The following is a 23,605-nucleotide window of genomic DNA, read 5'->3' as shown; positions in this document are numbered from 1 at the left end:
GGGCTGCCGTTTCCTTCTCCAGGGAATCTTCCCAGCCCAGGGATCGAACCCGGGTCTCCTGCATTGCAGACAGACGCTTTACCGTCTGAGCCACCAGGGAAGCCCCCTAGTCAATCTTTGGAACTAATTTATTCATTCACCAAGTGTGCCCGGAGTCAGAATCTAACATGGTAGACACTGGAATGCTCCAATTGTGTAAATGTCTCAATGAGGGTAAGCAGAAGAAAGTTTGATGGGAACATAGCAATGGGGAGATAAATTCCTATACTAAAGACACCACAGTCATCTTTGTCCACAGGTGACAAATGTCTGTAGCACCAGGCAAGTGTCTACAGATGTCAGGCAAGTGCCATTAATAAGCTGTGGGGCCTGAAAGCTTGGTCTAAGGGCTTCAGCCACTTCTCACTGACGACCAACCGCCACCACCTACTATCAGCCCTTCCAACTCTGCTGCAAGCAAGAAATAAAGACTTTCGATGAGCAGGTGGCCAGGGCCAGGTCACCAAAACCCAAGTAAGTCCTGTCAAATTAGAATCAATGAAAGGCTTCAAAAATTGAGGCCATCAGATTCCACTTCATCAGCATCACTCCAGCCAGCTACCTCTGGCAAATGGGTCAGAAGTAGGTGACAAGGCAAGATTGAGGTTCCACTTCTCCACTGACTGAATACACACACCCAACCACACATAGCATTAGCCTGTGAAACCAGCCTCATTAGGTCTCCTAAAATTAGATTCTGTATCCTCTTACAATTTTCTAACATAAAAAGGCTCACTGTAAGCAAGAGTGCTTTCCAAAGCTCCCAGTTTTCTTTCCACTTTGTGCCAATGGCTTCAGGCCACATCTTCTCACTCCAGTCCCAAAGTGTTTTCAATCATAGGTTTACAATGAAACGAGCACCCATCCTCCCCACTGCCTCCAAGGAGACTTATAATTGGTTCTCTTGTGCTAGTTCAGCTGAAGCATCTGATAAGAATGTATACTCAATACACACACACACACACCACTCACATATCAAATCAGCAACCTAGATTCACATTTCTGCTAGGAAATACCATGGATCAGCTTCCAATGGGGGTGCCTTTTAGGGTTTTATAATGATCAACTGACAATGACACTAATGACTGATAATAACATTAATCACATTTTCTGAGTGCCAGATGTACAAGGTACAGTTCACACATGACTTTAACATTTAATCCTTGAATGGATCCTAGGAGGTTAGTGCAATTACTATCCCCAATGTGCAAAGACAAAGAGCAGCGCTTAGGCACGTTAATGAGCTGGCCACGGGTTACCAATCCAGGAAATTACAACCCTGAGATCTGAACCTGGAGAGCCTGACTCCAACCCGTGTTTCTCAAAACCATGCCCACCATATTAAGTACAAGAACAGAGGCTGTCTACACAGTCTTCTGCTATTCTGTATCAATAACAAAAACAGCAGCAATAGAACTCATGACTTACAGGGTATCAGGGACCATGTCAAAATTTTACATTGTCTCTCATATTTAAGAGATGACTCTCAGAATCTCTGTGCTCATGTTTTGAGACAATGCATCCATATCTTTTTCCTTTCACAAAAATCCAACACACCCCAGAACACGCTTCTCATTCAATAATTCCTTGTTTATATGAGCAGGTAGGACTTTGGAGCCTGACACAACAGAGTATGACTTGGGGGGCACTGAGAATTTGTCCAAACTGCGGTCAATTCTATGGCCTCTGAGCCACTCTGTCCTCATCTGTGAAATAAAGGTTCCAGTCTCTCTTCCAAACTCTTCAGAGGATGCCATAAGACACCACATGTGAGTGAATGTGTGTGTGCACTGCCCAGGACCCGGCAGGATAGGCACAGAACAACTGGCCATGTTCTTACTCAAGTCAAGACTGCAACCAAACTGCTTCCTGTGCAATTTTAATGAATTCCATGCTGTACACTTCGCCCTCAGACTCCTTATCAGGCTTCCCTGGACTCTGCTGAGTTGGTAAACTTCTCTGTCCCTGCATCTACAAAACCCTATAGCATTTGTCATACAATCAGAACACAGAAAACAGACTGAAGAAGCTGCATGTTAATTGAGGAAACCTGCTGATCGACAATATGTCTGGGAAATGTTTGTAAATAGACTCTGAAACATCTGCCCACATACAAGCCTGAAAACAGACAGGATACTTAGCTTCTGAAGGGGATAATAGGAGGTAGGGTAAAACAAGCCCTATTTTTATCAATCTCTAGGAAAAGCAATGCTATCTGCTCTCTATCTACAAAGGCATCAGCACAGAGTTCTTACTGCCAGATGCTCATAACAATACAAACAGGAGTCATACCATCCCATGATCACCTCTCCAATCTCCCTGAGATCATGTGTTAAAATATATCTTTGGCCCTGTGGTGATAACATTCATGGTCTAATGTTAAAAAGTTCTGTCCTTTCAAAAATCCCTTCATTCATCTAGCTGCATATCAAGTTCCTACTATACGCCTGGTACCGTTATACACAATGATAAGATAGTCCAGAAGATCCCAAACAGTTTCTCCAATTATTCTTACTCCACCATCTCACTTATAAATCAACCAAGATAAATGTTTCTGAAGCAAACCTAGTTACCACCAGTATTTAAAAATGCTAAAAAACACTTCAATGCACTTCATTAAGGCTTTTGTGAAAATGTGTATTTTTCCCCTGTCCCTGTCGTATTTTTAAAATATATTCATTTTTCCTGTGTTGATTCTCTAATCTTGAATGGGATACATTTTAATAGAAGAAAAGAAAGCCTGAGGAGAATTCATTTACACGTTAAGATAGACACGTATTCACCAAGACTCCACTATTGTGTGCGAGCTCTGTCCTTCTCATTCTTAAAATATGAGACTACACCCTCCTTCATTAGCATTCTAGGAAAGTGAGCTATTATATTACAAATCCGTTTTGAGGAAAGGCCTAAAGCATGTCTGTCGAGCATCCACAGAATAAGAAAGAAGAGCTAGCTGACTTTGTTTTGTTTGTTTGGTTTTTGGCTGGAGCATATGCTTGTGGGATTTTAGTTCCCTGACCAGGGATTGAACCCCGGCACTCAGCAATGAGACTGCAGAGTCCTAACCACTGGACCACCAGGGAATGTCCAATAGAGCTTACTTTGGAAAATGCTCATCATTGCTTGTTCATGGCCAGGTTACCTGCATTTAAAGTGTCAAAATTAAATGCCCTATATCAGAGAATCTCAGACCCCAGGAAGGGGACAGAATCCTAGAACATTCAGCCCAGTGTCACTCGAAATATATCCCACACAAGTAGTTTGCATAGGTCAGAAGAACCCTCTGGGTTCAGAGGGCCCAGAAGAATGACTGGCACACGGTGAGTGCTCAAGAGCTGCATGCTGAACGAACAAAACGGACAGATCGCGTGACCAGGAATGGGATGAACAGCACTTGGTCTTGGATCAATGTCCCTGATTAGGATGAAATCTTATGTAGTTGACAGTATAGATGCGAAGGCTCCAAAGGTATGGAAAAAATACTGAAGTGATGTAGAATTTATTATACTACATGAGTTTAACTTCAATAATAAGAAACATTATCAAGAAAATTGTTAAAAATGTAAAAGGTAAGAAAAACGTGCCTGAGTGATATCTCAGAGGGGTAGGATTATGGTTGATTTATTTTTCAACATTTTAAAAACTGTGATTACATATAGATTTGTGTGTGTATATAAAAATATACACACACTGTATTAGTCATTTTAGCCATTTTTAAATGAGTAATTGGGCAGCATTACTTACATTCACAGTTATACAACCATCATCACTATTTATTTACAAAACTTTTTCAGTTATATTTCAATAACACAGGGAGGAAAAAAACCTTAGTCATCAACTCAAATAAAAGTTCTGTAATTATTAAGCAATAACTTCATACTCTCTGCCTCCCTCCTCCCATCCCTGGTAACCTCTAGTCCACTCCCCGTTTCTATGAAGTTGTCTAAAGAATTCATATAAATGGCATCATATAATATCGGTGCCTTTGTCTCTGGCTTCTTTCAAGTACCACAATGCTTTCGAGGTTCCTCTACAACTGATAATTTTTAAAAATTTGTATTTTCATATTTGAATTTTGTACTACAGTGGAACTGTTATATATAGGAAATCATCAGGCTTTGCGTTTTAATAATGAATGATAAACAATGGAGCAGAAGGGGAAAAGGAAGCCGCCCCAAGAAGGAAGAATATAGCAGGAACAGTATGAGGACAGATGGTCTACACATTGGTGTAGGGAGAGGAGCTTACGATCAGAGGTTATGAATCTGACTGGCACGCTGACATCAGCCTAAGAGAGAGCAAATGCAACGCAGAATGTCTTGCAGAGCTCTTACCTCCGGGTTCACTCCACTGACAAAAGCACAGAGCATCTTACTTACAACTGAAGCTCTAATTTTGCAGGCAAGCACATTTTGTATGACTTGGCAAGGTACAAATGAACACGAGAAGACAGCACCTGTCAGGCTCCTTAGGAAACCAGGCAGAACGAAATATAATTCCTTACCTGAAAAACATAAACACATAACACATATTAAAATTCAACTGGCATAATTTTATGTCTTTCTTAGTCATTTAAGCTACATGTTTAATCAATTATTTCTTCTTCTCACGGAAGACTGGCAAAGGCAAGGGAATACTGAAGTCTTAATTCAAAGTGCATTGTTCCCACCAACTCAAGACTGTTTTGATGGAAACGTTTCCATCTAGAACGTATATTTGATAAGCGCTCCTAACACAAATATATGAAACCATTGCATCAAACTTAACTCAGAGTTGACAGCAATTATATTATTAATGGGGCAGTTAGTCATTTCCAGGACACAATAATTACATAATGAAATAAGTCCTCCACTCTCACTCAAAATCCCATCTAATCACTGAATTCACCTGTTCACTAGTTGAATATCCATCCATTCACTCAGTGAATCAAACTATGGACTTTGATTAAATAATATATTGACATTGGTTCATGGATGCTAACAAAAATACACACTATGTTAGTGATTTTTAAAGCAGCTTTGGGTTTACAGAAAAACTGTATAAAAATACAGAGTTGGACATGACTTAGTGACTGTTCAGCAGCAACGCAAGAAGTTATTAATAAGAGAAACTATGAGGTAAAGGGAAAAGGGTATGTGGGAACTCTATACATTTTCTGTGCCATTTTTCAGTAAACCCAAAGCTCCTCTAAAAACTAAAGTCTATTAAAAAGAAAGAGATTCACATCCAATATGAAAAAATAAACTCTAAATGGATAAAAGAGCTAAATGTAATACCAGAAATTGTAAAACTCCTAGAAGAAAAAAAAAAAGTAAAATGCTCTTTGACATAAATTGCAGCTTTTTTTTTTTAAAATATCTGTCTCCTAAGGCAAAGAAAACAGAAACAAACAGGACCTAATTAAACTTAAAAGCTTTGGCACAGCAAAGGATGTCACCGGCAAAACAAAAAGACAAACTACTGAATGGGAGAAAATATGTGTAAACGATGTGACTGAGAAGGAGTAAATAATCAAAGTGTATACACAGTTCATACAACTCAGCATCAAAATAACAAACCACATGACTAAAAACACGGACAGAAGACCTAAACAGCTATCTTTTCCAAAGAAGACACACAGATGATCAACAGGCATATGAAGAGATGTTCAACATCATTAATCATCAGAGAAATGCAAATCAAAACCACAATAATATATCAGTTCAGACCTGTCAGAATGGCTATCATCAAGAGAAACACAAATAACAAATATTGCCAAGGATGTGGGAAAAAAAAGGAACCCTTGAACGCTGTTGGTGGGAACATAAATTGGTGAAACCACTGTGGAAAAAAGTATGAAGATTCTTCACAAAACTAAATATAGAATTACCATATGATAGATCTGAAGAAAACAAAAACAGTAATTCAGAAAGACACATGCACCTAATGTCCACAACAGCAGTATTTATGGTAGCCAAGATATGGAAACAACCTACGTGTCCAACAACAGATGAATAGACAAGGACATTACACACACACACACATTCTGTGGAATATGACTCAGCCATCAAAATGAAATGTTGCCATTTGCAACAACATGGATGGAACCAGAGTATATTATACTTAGTGAAGTAAGTCAGAGAAAGATAGTTACTACAGGTTATCATGTATATTTGGAACCTTAAAAATAAAACTAATGAATGTAAGCCAACCTAGACAGCATATATATGAATATATGATCAAACTAGACAGCATATTAAAAAGCAGACACGTTACTTTGTTGACAAAAGTCCATCTAGTCAAAGCTATGGCTTTTCCAGTAGTCACGTGTGGATATGAGAGTTGGACCGTGAAGAAAGCTGAGTGCCACAGAATTGATGCTTTTGAACTGTGGTGTTGGAGAAGACTCCTGAGAGTCCCTTGGACTGCAAGGAGATCAAACCAGTCCATCCTAAAGGAAATCAGTCCTGAATATTCATTGGAAGGATTAATGCTGAAGCTGAAGCTCTAATACTTTGGCCACCTGATGCGAAGAAGTGACTCACTGGAAAAGATCCTGATGCTGGGAAAGACTAAAGGCAAGAGAAAGGGATGACAGGGGATGAGATGGTTGGATGGCATCACCAACTTGAAGGACATGAGTTTGAGCAAGCTCCAGGAGTTGGTGAAGGACAGGGAAACCTGGTGTGCTGAAGTCCATGGGGTCACAAAGAGTCAGACATGACTGAGTCAGTGAAATGAACTGAATGAATATAAGAAAAAAGAAACAGACTCAGACAGAGAACAAGTTAGAGGTTACCAGTGGGGAGAGGAAAGGTGGAAAAGGGCAAGATAGAGGTGGAGGATTAATAAGCAGAAACAATTATATATACAATAGACAAGCAACATAGACATATAGTACAGCAAAGAGAATGTAGCCAATATTTTATAACTACAAATGAAGTATAATCTATAAACATTTTGAATCACTATGTTGTATCCCTGAAAATAATACTGTAAATCAATTATTCCTTACAAAAGAAAGAGGGGGGATTAAGAATGCTGAGATCAAATGGTTTGAGAACCACTGACCTATAAAAAAGAAGAATTGAAGCTACTGAAGGAGGTGGGCAGAGAAACCTGTAAACGGAATGCTTGGCAACCAGGATGAGAGGCGATGGTGACTAGAACTAAGGTGTGACTCTGAAGAATGCTATGGATAAGATAAATGCTTCCCAGCATGATTGCCTGAAACAGAACACCTCCTCTCTCTTATGACAGCTAAGAGGGACTACGAAAACAAAAAGTCTCAGAGACAATCAAGCTACAACCAATGGCTGTAGGCACCATAGTAGCAGAATTTAGCTATTAAGACTTTTCAGGTCCGTTCTTATCAAGATTAGAAGAATTAAGATTTTCCTGTTTTAATATATACCAGGTAACTTGAAAATGTCATCATAGACTAAAGTGACTAAAGTCACTTTCTCCTGTGGCAAAGAGAAGGAAACTTAGGCAAAGACTGTACAGACATTCCAATTCTCAAGTTCAAATCTTCTGGACATGATTAACGTAAAGCTAGGGGAAGGATGTGAGCCTTTAGATCTTTGAGCTCTCTTCTGGGTTAGGGTTTTAAAAACCGAGCAGTAACCCCCAGAGAGTACAGGATGCTAGGGAAAGGCAATTAAAGATATGCAATTTTCAGACACAGGATGATGTAAATTTATAGCTATTGCTTTGTGCTCCTACTCAGTACAGGACAGGCTAGGTTCAGCTGTCCATTCATTCTTTCAACTGACCCCTATTAAACACCAACTGTGTGTCAGACCTGACATCCAGGACCTGGTGATCAAGTTGATGAACTGATTTTTTTTAAAAAAAAGACCAGAATTATGGAGTCTGATATATGTTAAAAGATAAAGAAAGGATACTATAGGCACCCAAAGGAAGGACAATAAGAAGAACATATCTTTCTGGAGGAGACGTTGTCAAAATTGAAGTCTGGTTAACAAGTAGTATTTGGCCAGGTGAGGAAATGAAAGGTCCAACCATGTTGAAACTTGGGGGGAACACACGTACAAAAGGCAGAAGCAACACAGGATCCCAAAGCAACTCTGGGAAAGGGGATTAAACTAAACGCTGGAGAAGACAGAGGAGTGATGACAGTGGGCGTGATGGGCGTCGTCAGCTTGGCCAGTTAGGAACAGTGATAGAAGGAGATGGATACAGAGATACTTTGGAATACCATTGATGAAAATGAAGTAAAAGTGTTAGTTGCTTAGTGGTGTCCAACTCTTTGTGACCCCATGGACTGTAGCCTATTAGGCTCCTCTGTCCATGGAATTCTCTAGGCAAGAATCCTGGAGAGGGTGGCGAATCCCTTCCTCGGGGGATCTTCCTGACCCAGGGATCAAACTCAGGTCTCCTGAATTGCAGGCAGATTCTTTACCATCTGAGCCACCAGGGAAGCCCAGGACTCTGCAAATGACAGGATGCACACAATTAAAGAGAGGAAAACAGCACAAACAGCCAATTCTCTCTAGTGGAAGAGCTGACAGGCATCTAAGACTTGGTCACAGACGAGTGGAAAGCACTTGGTGGTGGCCAGCAAACTGTAGCCAAGACTGTAAGGAACGTGAAATGAAAGGAAGCCCTGGAAGTGTCTGAAAAATGTGATTCGTAATAACTGTTGTTACTGCTATTACTGGAGTTCTCCTTCTAACTGAGCATCAGGACAAATAAAGATGAATTTGATTCTGTTACACGTAAAACATAGACCAAAATCAGCTATTACACTGTGCTGCAGGCTAATCATTTATTATGTGAGTGAAGTTGAAAGTTATATTCAGAAAGAGCTGATATTACAGAATCAAATCGTGGCCAAGCAAACAAAGGGAAGGCCTCCAGCCATGTTCTGGAATCTTTATTCCAAAATACATACTTTGTTTGAGCCTCCTCCGGCAAAGTCCAGGTGATAAAGACAGAGCATCCTCTTTCCACCAGGCTCCATAACCTTGAAGGTGGGATTTAAAGTCAAAATAATGATGCAATGGAAGACGGGTCAGAAAGACTATAGCACAAATGAGGAAAATCCAGCTTCCTGGAGGGCAAAGCTCTGGTTAAGGGCAGGCAAAACAGGATGGGGTCCAGTTGCTGCTAAAGCTTAGATACATGCCACAAATTAAAATCAGAAAAATCAAAGCCCTCAGGCAAACAGGAGAAAAAGACAAGGGGGTAATCAGTAAAATGATGGTCGGGGACCATTGAGGAAGCATCCTGTAATTCTGCCAAGTGTGCTAATGGAGACAGGGATGAAAATATGTGAAACCTGAGAGTTCAAAAGGGAGGTACACATGTCACAGAGGGGTTGGGAGAACAGGCTTTTTAAAAAGTGACTGAGGAGCTGGGATTTATAAGCAGAGAGGTAGGAAAGAAATCTTTAATACTGCTTCTCATGTAGAGATGCATCTCCCTCTAAGACAAAATCTGGCATTAACAAACGAGATGAATGAAGAAGATGAACTCACAAATTTTATAAAAGATCTCACAACATAGGTCCTCTAAATTGAGATTTATTTCACAAATACTGGTTTATATACATTTAGACAATCTATTTAATATCATTTAGTGACTCTGAGAATCAGACTTAAGTTCAAAATTTGCTATTTAGATTAGAATTTCTCCAAACCTAGTGCTTTCTCACTAGAGATATTTGTAAAAAAACAACAACAACGACGACAAAAGCACACTTTAGGACACAAGTCAGATTCATTTCATTGGAATCTTCAGGTCACAGGAATACGAAATTTTCACAAGCTCCCCCGAAGAATTTTACAAACAGTGAAATCTGAAAGCCCCAGAGGAAAGGAAGTAGACCTTGAAGGACAGGCTGTTACATACGCAACTGTCCTCAGTGAACTGTCCTCAATGAACGTAAGAAATAAAATACTACTTGGAGTTTTTGTAGTCAAAGAGTTTTACAACAGGAGGTGTCTTTGGATACTGAAATGAATTACCAAAGAAGCAGCAGCTTATAAAAAAATCTCTGAACCTTCCTTTATATAAGATGCAGTCAAAACGTAAGAGTGAACATAACAAAAAAGAAACAAACTCAGGGATACAGAGAACAAACTAGAGGTTGCCAGTAGGGAGAGGGAACGGAGGAGGAACAAGACAGGGCAGAGGATTAAGAAAGTGCTATGGGCAAAATAAATAAATACGCTACCAAGATACACTGTATTGCACCGGGAATATAGCCCATGTTTTATAATAACTATAAATGGAGTATAACTTAAAAATTGCAAATAACTAAGTTACACAACTGAAACACTTAATATTGTAAATCAACTAATGACTTACAAACGACTCAATGCCAGCTTTTTTTTTTAATTTAATTTTATTTTTATTTTTTGTTTCTTTTTGTTGTTGTTAAATTTATTTATTTTAATTAGAGGCTAATTACTTTACAATATTGTACTGGTTTTGCCATACATCAACATGAATCTGCCAGGGGTGTACACGTGTTCCCAATCCTGAACCCTCCTCCAAAAAAAGCTGCAGTGGGCAAGCTATTTAAGCTCTCAGAACCTCACTTTATTCATCTTTAAAACGGGTATTAAAAATAATGTCATAAATCTTAACAGAATTTACCCAGCTAATACATTCATCATGTGCACAGCGCCTGGCAGAGAGCAAGTGCCTAACAGTTATAAGCTATAATTATCTGGATAAAATATTTGCTTAAAATGAGATAGCTAGTTCTGCATTTAAAAGAGGAGGAAAGTGCCAATTACATTTCTGCCCTTAGCCCTGAGACTCCCTGAAGTACAAGGAGCCTTTGGCTGCCCTCTTCCCACAAAGAAAGAAACTGTCCTGCCCCCTGCTGGGCAACGGGTTATTAACACAGAGAGAGAAAGAATGAGACATTTGCAGCATCAGTCAGGCCAGAGTGGTTTCACTGTGTGGCAGGGTCAGCTTCAAAGAGCAAACAGTGTCTCTCCTTGTCTACTTTGATGTCTCTTTTCAATCTCAGATTATGATGTCGCACTAACCTTTAGAGAAAAGGGCACTGTTCTACACAGTTCTGATAAGCTGCTTTCTAAAAAACACTTCCTAGACGCTAGCAATACTTCTTACCAAGAGGACAAGACGACAATTGTGTCATTTAATAGTAGCCTTAGGAAAAAGACACCAATGACAAAAGTGATTTCCAAATGTCACTGAAGAATGTTCTTTGTAAGTGTCACTGAGGCAAATGTGGACGGTAGGTATTGCAAGAATATGTGTTCATGTGAATTTGTATATGCACCTATATATTAAACATATTTTTCTCCTTCACTGAAATATATACGAATTCTACAATTAAGTTCATATAACATTTTTACAGCTTAAAAGAAAACAGAATAATTGAAAGACTTGATCACTAATTTTCTTAATTTCCTTCTTTGTTCTGTTCAGTCTTTTGCAAATACAGAATTCCTTACAGAAGAAATTTTTAAAGGTATTTACCTTTAAAGCTGTTTCTAAAGATACCTAAAAATATTTTTAAGATCGAGATTCAAACCTCAGGTTTTGAAGTTTACTTTAGTATGATGTCAGCCAAGTCACTTAATCTCTTTAAGCTTTAATTTTGTCTTTAAGATGCCTACTTAGATTTCTTGTGAGGCATAAATGAAATAATGTATAGGAAAGTGCTTTACAAATGGCAACCCAGCTCATAAAGAAAATTTAAAGTCAAAATGAATCACATAATTAATCTAAAATGGTTTCTCTCCATAAAATTTTAGAAATGATTTTGTAAAGATATAAGTGCAATCTCAGAGGTGTGATTTTTAAGCATCCAGAAAGAGCCAAGCGACTAAGGGGACAGGCCTTCCTGTATCCCTGTGTGTTGACAAAGACTTTCTCTTAGACCAAACTTTAGCTGGACTCCTCTAAGCTTTCTTCTTGGCCTTGTTCCTCATCCCACTTTTGGCCTGCCTAGCTCCATTTTAACAAATCATAATAACTCTCCCCTCCTTGATACCTAATTACTTTGACTTGCCTTCAGCCGCAATCCTGTTAGCGGACCATGTGGATGCAGGCAATTTTTGATGGACACAAAGTCTTATATAAGAAGCAAGTTAGTTTGCCCTCAACGTTAGCTATAATCACACAAAATCTTTCTCATTGTTTTCCCAAAATTTATCCTAGAAAACCTTACTTCTCCTTCCTAGTCACTTGAAATCTAACACATGATGGCTCCTGCTGGAAAAACTAACTTTTTACCGATTATTTTAAGGCATAAAAGCAAAACTGTTATGTCCTAGTTACTGATGAGAGACAGAATTTTGATCATTACCACAAACAGTAAATCAAGCAAATATGCCAGTATCTGATGTAAAAACAATGGCATATTAAAAATTAATTTGTCTCTATTCAAGTGACAGTTGCAAGAAGGAAAAAAAATAAACAGCTAATTGGTAATAACAAAATGAAACAGTTAACTATTTAAAATATCTATCAAAGACTTACTAACATTATGGGCACTCAAAAACATGTTCAACCAATTTGATGCTTACTCACTTGTTCTAGTCCCCAGGTTTTTACCCTCATCATTTTTTCAAGAGTAATACGTAAGTTATTTCACAGGTTTCCAAGACAAGCATTTTATTAACTGTATTTTATGATGTAATTTTTTTATTGCTGAGTCTACCTTTTTAGCGGTGCTACTGTGAAAGGAAATACCTTAAGGAAAACAGCTTTATATAAACCAGTTTTACCCCCCAAAGGCAATGTTAGCTCCAGGAAGCTAAAAGAAGTAAAACTTTGGAAAAGCCCTATTAGGTTTTAAGTTCTATCTTCTCATTATTTGAAACCAAATATGCAAGTTACAGATAAACACATGGCAAACTCCTAGTCAACTGATTTGAATATTAGAGGTTAAATCTATATCTTAGAGGTTAAATCCATATCAGTTGATTGCTATTTTCCATGTTTAAAAGATTTGAGTACCTTCCAATTAAAGGAGGGTAGAAGAAGGGTCAGTTCAACACCTACTATCCCCCCAAACACAGTATATTTAGAATATTTCAATTTTTTCACCCATTTCCCACCCCACCCCATCCCCGCTCCTGGCTTTTGGAAAACACCAATTTTTACTTTGCTTCTATGAGTTCTCATACATAAGTGAGATCATATAATATTCATCTTTCCTGGTAGCATCGAGGCCTATCTCTGTTGTTACAAATCACAGTTTCCTTTTTATGACTGAACAGCATTTCATTGTATATGCATACACCACATTTTTTTCTTCCAGTCATCTGCTGATGGAAACACAGGTTGCTTCTGTGTCTTGGCTATTATAAATAATACTTTTCTCTGAACATGGTGGGGAGGGGGATGCAAATATCTCTTTGACACAGTGATTTCATTTCCTTGAGATATATTTGAATTGTTAGATTCTATGGTAGTTCTATTTCTAATTTTTTGACGAACCTCTATAACATTTTCCACAGTAGCTATACCAACTTACATATTCTCTCAAATGAATGCTTAAACAATTCACCCAAGAAGGTAGTTACCTTCTTTTGACAATTAAGGAAAGGGCTTAGAAAACTTAATTGACTTGTCTGGGTTCATGGTCATTTCTGACCAGATGCAGCCCATATTCTTGTGCCCTATACCTGCAGTCTCTAAGAGCAGCACATTTACACAAACACAGGGGAGTTTATTTGAAATAAAAATCACTATTTTGTGCAGAGTTGTAGACGAGGCAGGGAAAGAGCGTGGGCAATATCAGAATTAATTTCTTCCACACCATATGTGATGGAATTCAGCATGAGGATGGTAGGCATATAAGCATACAAAATAAATATCTTCTAAAAAATGTAAATGAGACCCAAGGATATGACTATATATATTGATGACCTACAGGAAGGTTAGTATAATGCTTTAATATTTTCTCATGTGAATAATGAAATTAACTTACCACAATCAAGTCTAGAAAAAAATTAAGGCAACAGCTATTCTTCAAAGTTACCATAATTATTAAAATAAAATCTCATTAACCCTGCGCCAACTTATTTAAAATAGTGCCCATTCGAGGAAACTGTTACGCCAGAGGCAAGTTTCTGCATTATTATGTTATAATACAAATAATGAATCACCTTTGAACCTGGATAATTCAAAATCTGTCCTTTCTGATCTCTTACATGTTACATTCATACAGCATTACTATTTTTACTTCTCCACTTATGAATAAGCTCTCACTTTAAATTTTTAAAATACTTTAAACTTTCACAATGAAAGAATCTAAAAATATTCTGAATATCCAAAAATATTCTGAATCTGGGAACAACGACACAATATGCAGGTGATGAAAACATTAATACAGGAGAATTCCTGGATTTCTTCTTCTCTTTCCCAACTGGGTTTCCTCCCTGACCCCCACTGGATGAAAAGGAAAGGGACAATCTGATGAGTTTCCACATCAGAGTTAGAATGGAGGCTGCCTACCGCTGGGGAAACAAAGTCTGTTAGGAAGAAACTGTACACATTTCTCTGCAGCACAGCTAAGGAACTGAATGGTGGTACATGATGGTGTAAGTGAAAGCCAAGTTCTCAAGCACTGAGTAGCTAGAGAAAAGAGCCGCGAGAAAATTTCAGTAAGAGCTGTCATATAGTCAGTGGTTTTGGACAACCTTCAATACCTCGTAAAAACATGCGTGCACGTGAAGTTGCGTCAGTTGTTTCTGACTCTCTGCGACCCCACGGATTGTAAGCCACCAGAATCCTCCATCCATGGGATTCTCCAGGCAAGAATACTGGAGTGGGTTGCCATGAAGGGGATCTTCCCCACCGAGATTCAAACCTGCATCTCTTACCTCTCCAGCACTGGCAGGCAAATTCTTTACAGGTACCACCTGGGTTCTTTGTAAAAACATGAGTGAAGATCAAAATTCACATGGGACTATGCTTCTTTAAATGCAACACGGCTCTGGGACTGGACAGGCTGAGTACAGAGTTATAAACATGATGTGTGCACGCCAGCCTCCAGGACCTGCTATTTGCAGAGGTGTCCACAACAACAAGCCTTTCATGGTATCTGGATATCCTGAAATATGCCCTTTGCCCACTGGACATGCTCAAACGTGAATTATGGTGGCAGTCTTTTTCTTATAAACTACATGTATGGAAAATTATGGTAATATTCCCAAGTGACACATTCTGTGTGAGGTTAATGGCAGACATTCTTATTATCAGTGCAGAGTACTCTGAACTGAACTGAACCTTGATAAAAAATAGAATTCCTTTGGAACTTATATTTAAACTTTTACATAGATGGCGAAGTTTGAAAGCTTTTCAGTTCAAGAAAATAACTCTAAAACCGTGAAGAAATAATTCGCTTTCAGACACTTAAAATATACTTCAGAATCTTGTAATATATCATAGCCTTAGGTTATTACAGTTTTGAATGCAAAGTTTATAAAATCATTCAAAAGCCTTTCCCAAACTATGTAGATTTCCATTAGCTAATTTTTTTTAACCAGAAACCTGGAGAAAAACTATATTTGATTATCTATATGGACTCTTTTTTATAAATAAGCGACTTATAACCATTAAGTGACTTATAACCATTGACTTATAACCATTTTGGAGGGTATTTACAGAAAAGAGATTTTCTGAACATGAAAACAAACGGACTCTACTGTAGCTATATAACCAGTTGAGTTTTTTAAAATATAGTGTAAACTAAATTTCTATAAATAAAACCATAACCACTTAGTTACTTAAACCATCTTCTCAGAAGATGTAGGGACAAATAACAACTTCAGTTTGAGGTTTCTCTGCCAGCTTCTTTACAGTCTGATTCATTAAACTGGAACTCTAAAATGGATTCTTAAAGAAATTAAAAAGAAAAAAATACTCATTTCTGCTTTCCCTGGTTTAAAGTTAAGATTTCCATCTTTTGATATAGAAAGTAAGACACACTTAAATTTTAACTAAATGAAGCACCTAATTTCCTCTGAAAAATACTGAAAGACATTCTGCTCCAGGGAGACATTTAGGAGTATTTCTTCTCTTGCCAGGAACTTCTCCAAGGAAGAGAGAACATGAGAGGCCCATTTCTGTGATATCTAAGTGTGTTACACACAGCTTAAAGGCACCTGAAATCCTAGAGCCTAATTAAGTGGTTCAAACCCAAAAAAAGGACACTTGCTGACTTCAAGAGTGTACTGACTGACCCTCTAGGAGATAAATCTCTGACTTCTAGTTGAGTCTCTCAAAGAAGCACAGAGAGGAACACACACACACACACCAAAAAAAGGAAAACGAGAGACACACATTGTTAAACTAATCACCTTCCCAAGTCAAGACTGGGGCAGACTAAAACTGACAAAACCAAGAGAAGAGAGGGAAAGAAAGGTATTCATTGTCTTTAAAGATCTAGCAGCTGATTTTATTATACTCAAAACATTCCACATATTGGACAGTCTGTCTCACTGTTTTTTTTCTTTTAATCATGTGGAGCTTGTACCCAAGAAAGGCACTCGTGAAACACTTGGGAAAAAATCTGAACTTGGCACAGAACAAGCTCTCTGAAGAACAAACAGCTGCTATTGTTCTTTGCATGAAGTGGGACTCCAGATCAAGTGTGTAATTATAGCAGAATAATATTTAAGCCAGCAACCCAGTGGAAGGAGAGGAAAGCCACCATAAGCAGCACCTATCATAAATATCTTTGTCCAGTAAAACTGATCTGAATCTAATCTCCCTATTGAAAGGGATAGGTCAAACAGACTCAAAATGAAGCTCATTTTAACATGACTGATGTGGCACTGAAATTAAAATCAAGCCCAACTCAAATCATACAACCCAGATTCAAATCCTGGCTCTACGACTTTCTAGCTCTGATCAGTAGAAAGTTACATAATACTGGTAACAATTCAGCCTTCTTGTCAAATTTGGACATGACAACAGTACCTCTCCCTCATAGAACTACTTTGAGATTGAAATGAAAAAGCACATGTTGAACTCTTAACATACAGTACATGCAGAATAAATGCTAACCATCACTACTGATGTTGCTTTCTGTTATCATCACAATGACTGTCATCAACACCATCATCATCCGGAAGACCAGGCTCACAGCAGGCTCACAGTTTTGAATGTCTACTGATTAACAATTGCAAACATTTCATGATGGTGTACTACATGCCAAACACTGTACTATGAGATAGTTACTATTACCATCCCCTTTGAAAAAGGAAGAAATTGGCCATCAGAGAGGTTAAGAAACTTGCTCAGGGTCACACAGCTGGGAAGCAACAGAGCTGAAATTGGAGCCCAGGCTGTCAGGCTTCAAAGTCTAAGTCCTTACCCACCTGACACCCTGTTTTAAAATAAAGTAACAGTGGGGACTTTCCTGGAGATCCAGTGGTTAGGACTCCAGGCTTCCACTGCATGGGGTGCGGGCTCAATCCCTGATAAGGGAACTATGATCTCGCATGATGCATGAGGCATGGCGAGGGGAAAAAAAAAGAGGAACAGTGAAACTGAGGCTGAGAAATTTCTCATGAACCTAAAATTTCAACACACGAGCTTCACCTCAAGACCATGAAGAGAAACTACATGCCTGAGCTGGCCTGTAGAGGGAAGCTTCTGGAAACACACCTTTGACATAAGGGATTGAGGTAGGTGGGAAACTGTATTTGAGTGCAGTGAGCTTGCTTGTCATTAAACATATTTAGTGTATACGGACAGATGACCTAAAGGCACGATCAAGGATCCCTGAAAAAGGCAGATATTGAAGAAGGAAAAAATGAAGCCTTTCCACATGGCAGATGAAGTAAAATAACATATGTTATTTTAAACCCTCAATCTTGACTCTCATCAAGCAAGTCCAATTCTCAGAGTGTCCCTGAGATGTAGAAGGCAAAAGATGGGATATTTGGAGGAAAACAGCCTTCAGGCATCATAAACCTATACAACTTCACCATATGATCACCAACCAAATTCAGAGGAATAATTATTCAACTCAAGACTGTAACTGGAGATACCAACACAGCCAGAGAAGGCAAATAGAGTCAATTTAAGAAAACCATTATAGACATTTCTATGAAGAATAAAGCATTTCCAATAGTCCTAGGCGTAATCTTGTCAAGTAAGGACTGTAAAGAACTACAACAGAATACCAAATCCCAACGTTGTTAAGCCTTTTCCTACAGTAATTACATGAGGTTTCATTCCTAACCTCTCCAAACGCTTTTATGTCTGTCTCTTGTCTACAGTGGCAAAGGCAGAAAGGTTAAGAGGAGAGAACAATTTTGTTTCAAACAAGCCACAAACTGAATGCACAAAGCCGCAAAAGAAGTCTTTATTCTGTCAGCCAGCCTGCTCCTCATTAGCCAGCCAAGAATGAGCCTGGAATGCACAATTTCATGGCAGTCACAGCAAAGAGAGGCTAGTGACGACTGCAGGTAAACCTGACGGGTCTTGCCTCTCAGGACCACATAGTAGGGAATGCGATCGGTTTTATTTCCCCTCCAAGGGGAGGATTGCTGGGCTTCCAGGTGTCTGTGAAAACAAGTCAGCTGCTGAGAGAAATGAAAAATGGCCCTGACAAGATGAAGAGTTGCATTTTCCATCCTGTTTGTATACAGGACTCAATGGACACAAAACGAGGACTGTTAACCCTTGGAGATCCAAGCCTCTCAAGAGCAGATGGTGAAAGAAACCCACAATGTTTCAGGAGGCCAGAGGGCAGTGAGGGCAAGCACTTTCCTTTCTTGTTTCTGTAACTCAGTCTTCTGTATCCAGCATTCACATACTCCAGAACAATTGCATTTCAACAGGTAAAAACCACTTCAAATGCCCAGGTCCTTTCAGGCAGGCAAGCCGTAAACAATCGCAGCTCATCTGGTTTCACTTTCCTTTCCAACAAAAACCACAAACGTATCCTGGGAAGGGGTTCCACTGGCACCTCCTTGAAAATCCATTTCGCTCTTCTCCAAATCAGAAATTTTGTATAGACCTCTCTGATGATGGAAAAGAGATCTTTGCAGCAGAGGTACTTTCAAAGCACCTATTCATTCTCTAAAACCTAGCCTCTTTTAGGAATCTCAATATTGCAGAGCAGATAGACAGTGAGGTAACGAAGAGTAGGAAGGGGAAGAAAAAAAAGCAAAAATGCACAAGCTCTCAGACAGACACCATCATTATTCTGCTTTATAATAATCCCATGAAAGTAGTGAACCACTCATTCTTCATTTATTCATTTACTGGAGAATCGTGAACAGGACTCTGGGGAAGCAAGAATGCTATCATTAACAATAATGATCCTGTTTCTATTTGTTCCTTTGGTTACATCATGTCTGATGCGTTTATAATGGCCCAACCACTTCCCTAAGTGTTTTACATGCTTTTTCCATATAATCCTTATAAACAGCATTGAAGTAGATACTATCGGTTCCTCTTATTTTATCAAAGAGGAAACAGGTCCTGAGAGGCTGAATAACTTACCAGTCGTATAGCTAGTAAGTGGCTTGAGATAGGATTTAAACTCTGGTCTGCACTTAGAAAAAGAAATAGAGCAGCATTTTCTATATGGTATAAATGTATACATCACTCTATCACCTTCAGGACATGGTCTACTAAATGCAGGCATTGGTGTACATACAAGGATATTCACTGCAACAGAGTAAAACCAAAAAATGAAAATATCATCTATCCCCCAAGTAGGGCTGGGTCACAAAATTGTGATCAAGTCATACGATGTAATATATGCAAAGGATGACAGCAACATTTACATAGCACTCACTGTCTGTCAGATATTTTCCACCTATTAGCTCATTTAATCCTCTCAACCACTTCAGACAGCTGAGACACAGACAGACAAAGCACCCAATCACATGACTGCTAAGTTCAAAAGCTAGGGATCCAATCCAGGCTGTCAGCCCAAAGTGTATGTTCTTAAGCAGAACCCTATATTAATCGTTACAAAACAACACAATCTCCTTTTTGGGAATGTAGTATATTCCATATTTTATTACTTATACACACATTTTTTAATAAAGAAAAAACCCCAATTGTTCAAAAAAAAATTTATAAGAGAGTATTTTAAAAGTTTTCTCTTTCATTTTATAACAAAATACTTCATACAGTTAGCAGAATTTCCAGAACTCAACCCCTCCTCTGCCAAAAAAAAAAAAAGAGATGTCAAAAATGGTATGATACTGAATTATCGAGATATATATATATTTATATCTACCGTTTTCTTTTTTACAAAAAGCACAAGATGTGGGGAAAAAAAAGTATCAATTAACATGATTTTTTGAATGGAATTTCAGAAATCCATTCACTTCTGACATGAACTAGTGGTGCCTACACAACAGATACAGTTCATGCCTGGGGTTTCAAGATTTCTGCCAGACATTTAAAAACAGCAACTCCTGTTTTGTCCACTTTCATGTCTTTTTCACTTGACTCAAAGTACCCTGGCAGCACACTGTGTACTATCTCCTTGCAGTTTCAACACTAAACCAAGATTATGGCAGAAAAGTGAACACTCAATCATCAAAGAAATCATAGGAAATAAATTAAGTCAACCAAACAGTGAGGTTGGCTTTCCTAAGGGGCTATGTCCCTGGGGATGCAATGCATACTTTCCATCTTAGAGGTCAATGGATGGCTCTTGCCATAGTGTCCTGGGTCCTACAAAACTCAAAAGCTAATGTTATGTGATTAACACTATCTCTGACTGATCTGTTCTATTTTAAAAGTATAATACATGAAGTCAGCTCCTATAGAATGAAAATCTCTGGCAAACACAATGAATCCCATTTACAGTACTGGTGTTAGGAATGGGCTAATACTAAAGGTAAAAGCCACCCAACTACAACAAGATAGCTAATATGGGGCTCGATTTTTATTTAGTGCCAAGTATTTGGTTCTCCTTCAATAACTGGTCATGGCAATGACAACTATAAAGGTACTAATATTTGAGAACTGTAAAACACAAGAGTCTCATTAGTGCTCTTAACAATCTTAGAAAGTGTGTCTGATTAACTCTATCTTACATAATAAAGAAAATTGAATTTTAAAGGATTTAAGTAATAAACCCACGTCATTCAACTAGAGATCTGGACAAGTCAGGAATCAAGCTCAGCATAGCCTAACCCCAAATTCACTAGCCTATAGTGCCTTTCCTCCATCTTTACCTTGCCTTAAAAAGTGTGACACTAAAAAAAAAAAAAAAAAAAAGTGTGACACTAGCCTTTAGAAGTATTCAACCAGAGCTTATACAACATTTTGGAATTAATTTTGTAGAGAATTTATCACTAGCTGGTGAATGCCAGTGGTTCCTTCCCTACAGAATCAATTCCTTTGTTTCTATAAGCAAGTCAATGGACAATCTTCACATGGGTTAACATTTTCAGATTTCCTGTCCTTCTTAAACTTGTTTCTAAGCAGGGTAATGATTCTTCCTGGACAATATTCTCATTTCTTCAAAATCTGCCTAACCTGTTAATATGAACATAACTCTGCTTAATATAACCAAAATACTTGCTGCCCTTAACTAAATAATAACTTGATTACTTGACCATCCCAAACACCAGTCCCACCTGTGGCTTTATTCTTGCTACTTATTAACCTGAGATAAAGAGGTAGGAATGAACTACACCTAACATTTCCCTGCTTATTTAATTAACAACTATGGCTATTTGCATTTGCCTTCCTAACATATTTAGTACTAATTAAGCTTCACAGATTTAGCACAGCTCTTTCTACAAGGCACAGCACAAGTTAACAAATTAATGCTCAGAAAATTGGTATAAGTGTGAAGAATCTGCGTCAGCTCAGAAGTAGAGATTTTAATGAGTTTTGGTGGTATTCAATGTAGCACATGATCTAGAAGAAGGGAGGTGTCCTCACAGACCTAGAGAACAGTTGTGGTTGAGGGTAGGTGGTAGACTGGGACTATGGGATTAGCAGATGCAATTTAGTATATGTGGAATAGATAAACAACGCGAAACTGCATTAAATATCCTGTGATAAACCACAATGGGAAAGAATATGAAAAAGAATCACACACACACACACGTATAACCGAGTCTCTTTGCGGTATAACAGAAATTCACACAACGTTGTAAATCAATTATGCTTCAATAAAAAATTAAAAAAGAAGGAGGCATCCTGCTCTAGCAGGCAATATAACAGTTCCCCGCTTATTGCTAGGGGATATGTGCTACGACTCCCCCTCCAGTGGATACCTAAAACTGGACGTAATACCCAGCCCTATGTATACTATGTTTTTCCCTAGGTGTACATACCCATGGTAAAGTTTAATATACAAAGTAGGCACAGTAAGAGACTAAAATAATTAATAAGAAAATGGAACAACTATAACAATATAATGTAATGAGAGTTATGTGAATATTATCTGTCTTTTAAAATACCATATTCAATACCAAATTTAATGCCTTTTCCATCTTAACTAAGTAGCTATCACTCACTGTGGCCACACCTTTTGCACTTTGAGATGCAACAACAAAACTAGCATGGATGTCTTTTTCCTTTTTCACAATTTCACGGATAGAAGATTCAATCTTACCAGAGATCTCAGCAACCTCTGCACACAGTTTTTTCTTTCCTCATTAAGTCAAGAACTCTCATGGACTCCCTTCAAGGAAGCACTCTGGGACTTCTCGCTGGCAAACCTAAACTGCCAGTGTTACTACTACTCCTGCCGTTTGGGGTCATTAAGTAAAATAAAGGCCACTAGAACACAAGGACTGTGAATACAGTAGATCTGATCTGCTCCTGTGACTACCAGGTGGACATGACGTACAGAGGGATGATGCTCTCCTAGGGCAGGTCAGCAGATTCCACCATGCTGCTCAGAGGGGCACATGATTTAAAACCTATGAACTGTTTATTTCTGGAAGTTTCCACTTAATGTTCTCAGACCGCAGTAGACCTGGGATAAATGAAACCACAGAATGTGAAACCATGGATAAGTGGACATCAATGGTACTGACAAAACACCCAAATTACTGTAATTCAGTCTGGGTGCCACACCTTAAGAGGGACACAAACCAAACTCTGCCCAAAGGAAATGTAAGTAAGAGAGATTTGAAACCAGGTTGAAAGGGATTCTACGGGAGGTATATACCTAAGAAAAAATGTTCCTTATATTAGCTCAAAACAAGAGTTTAATAGGATACACTAAAAAACAAAAACAAGGTGGGGGGTTGTATGTCAAACAGTTGGAAATGATACAATACCATAATATCTTCCTAGTGGAGATAAAAAAAAAATACTAACATTCTTAGCATTTAGGGACACATTTAGGGAAGAGATGCTAAAGGCTTTTTTCCCCCTTTAAAAAAAAAAAAAAGCGGAGACATCAGCTACTGACAAGAGCTTCAAGACACCTGTAAAGACAAATTGGCAAGTTCAATAAAATGGCAAGAGTGGGAAACACGGTCTGCTGAAGTGAAAGGAACACCTTCACCACAGCCATTAGTGTGACGGAGCAATACAAAATACACCAGCATGGGGGGAAAATGCCTGGTTCTTGTCCTAACGGTTGATAGCAGACCACTATCCTGAGCAAGTCATATGCCTC

At 38.5% G+C, this 23,605-nt stretch overlaps 1 protein-coding gene across 41 annotated transcripts in view; it reads right to left on the bottom strand.

Moving 5' to 3' along the window:
* Positions 1 to 23,605, bottom strand: part of MAGI1 (membrane associated guanylate kinase, WW and PDZ domain containing 1) — a 645,902-nt gene that overhangs the window by 366,312 nt on the left and 255,985 nt on the right. For 4 of the 41 annotated variants that reach the window (XM_086366995.1, XM_086367013.1, XM_086367000.1 and 1 more), the window contains one exon: positions 4,374 to 4,543. The exons of the other annotated variants lie outside the window; for them this stretch is intronic. The gene's annotated coding sequence lies outside the window, so the exon portion shown is untranslated. Of the gene's footprint in view, positions 1 to 4,373; positions 4,544 to 23,605 lie in introns of those variants that run through there. 41 annotated transcript variants of the gene reach the window in all.

This window comes from Bos grunniens, chromosome 22, assembly GCF_055505025.1.
Source record: "Bos grunniens cultivar Pamir isolate PY7600 chromosome 22, Bosgru_T2T1.0, whole genome shotgun sequence".
In the NCBI taxonomy this organism is placed as follows: domain Eukaryota; kingdom Metazoa; phylum Chordata; class Mammalia; order Artiodactyla; family Bovidae; genus Bos; species Bos grunniens.
The sequence above is the reverse complement of the archived record's forward strand: the minus strand, read 5'-3'. Positions and strand labels throughout refer to the sequence as shown.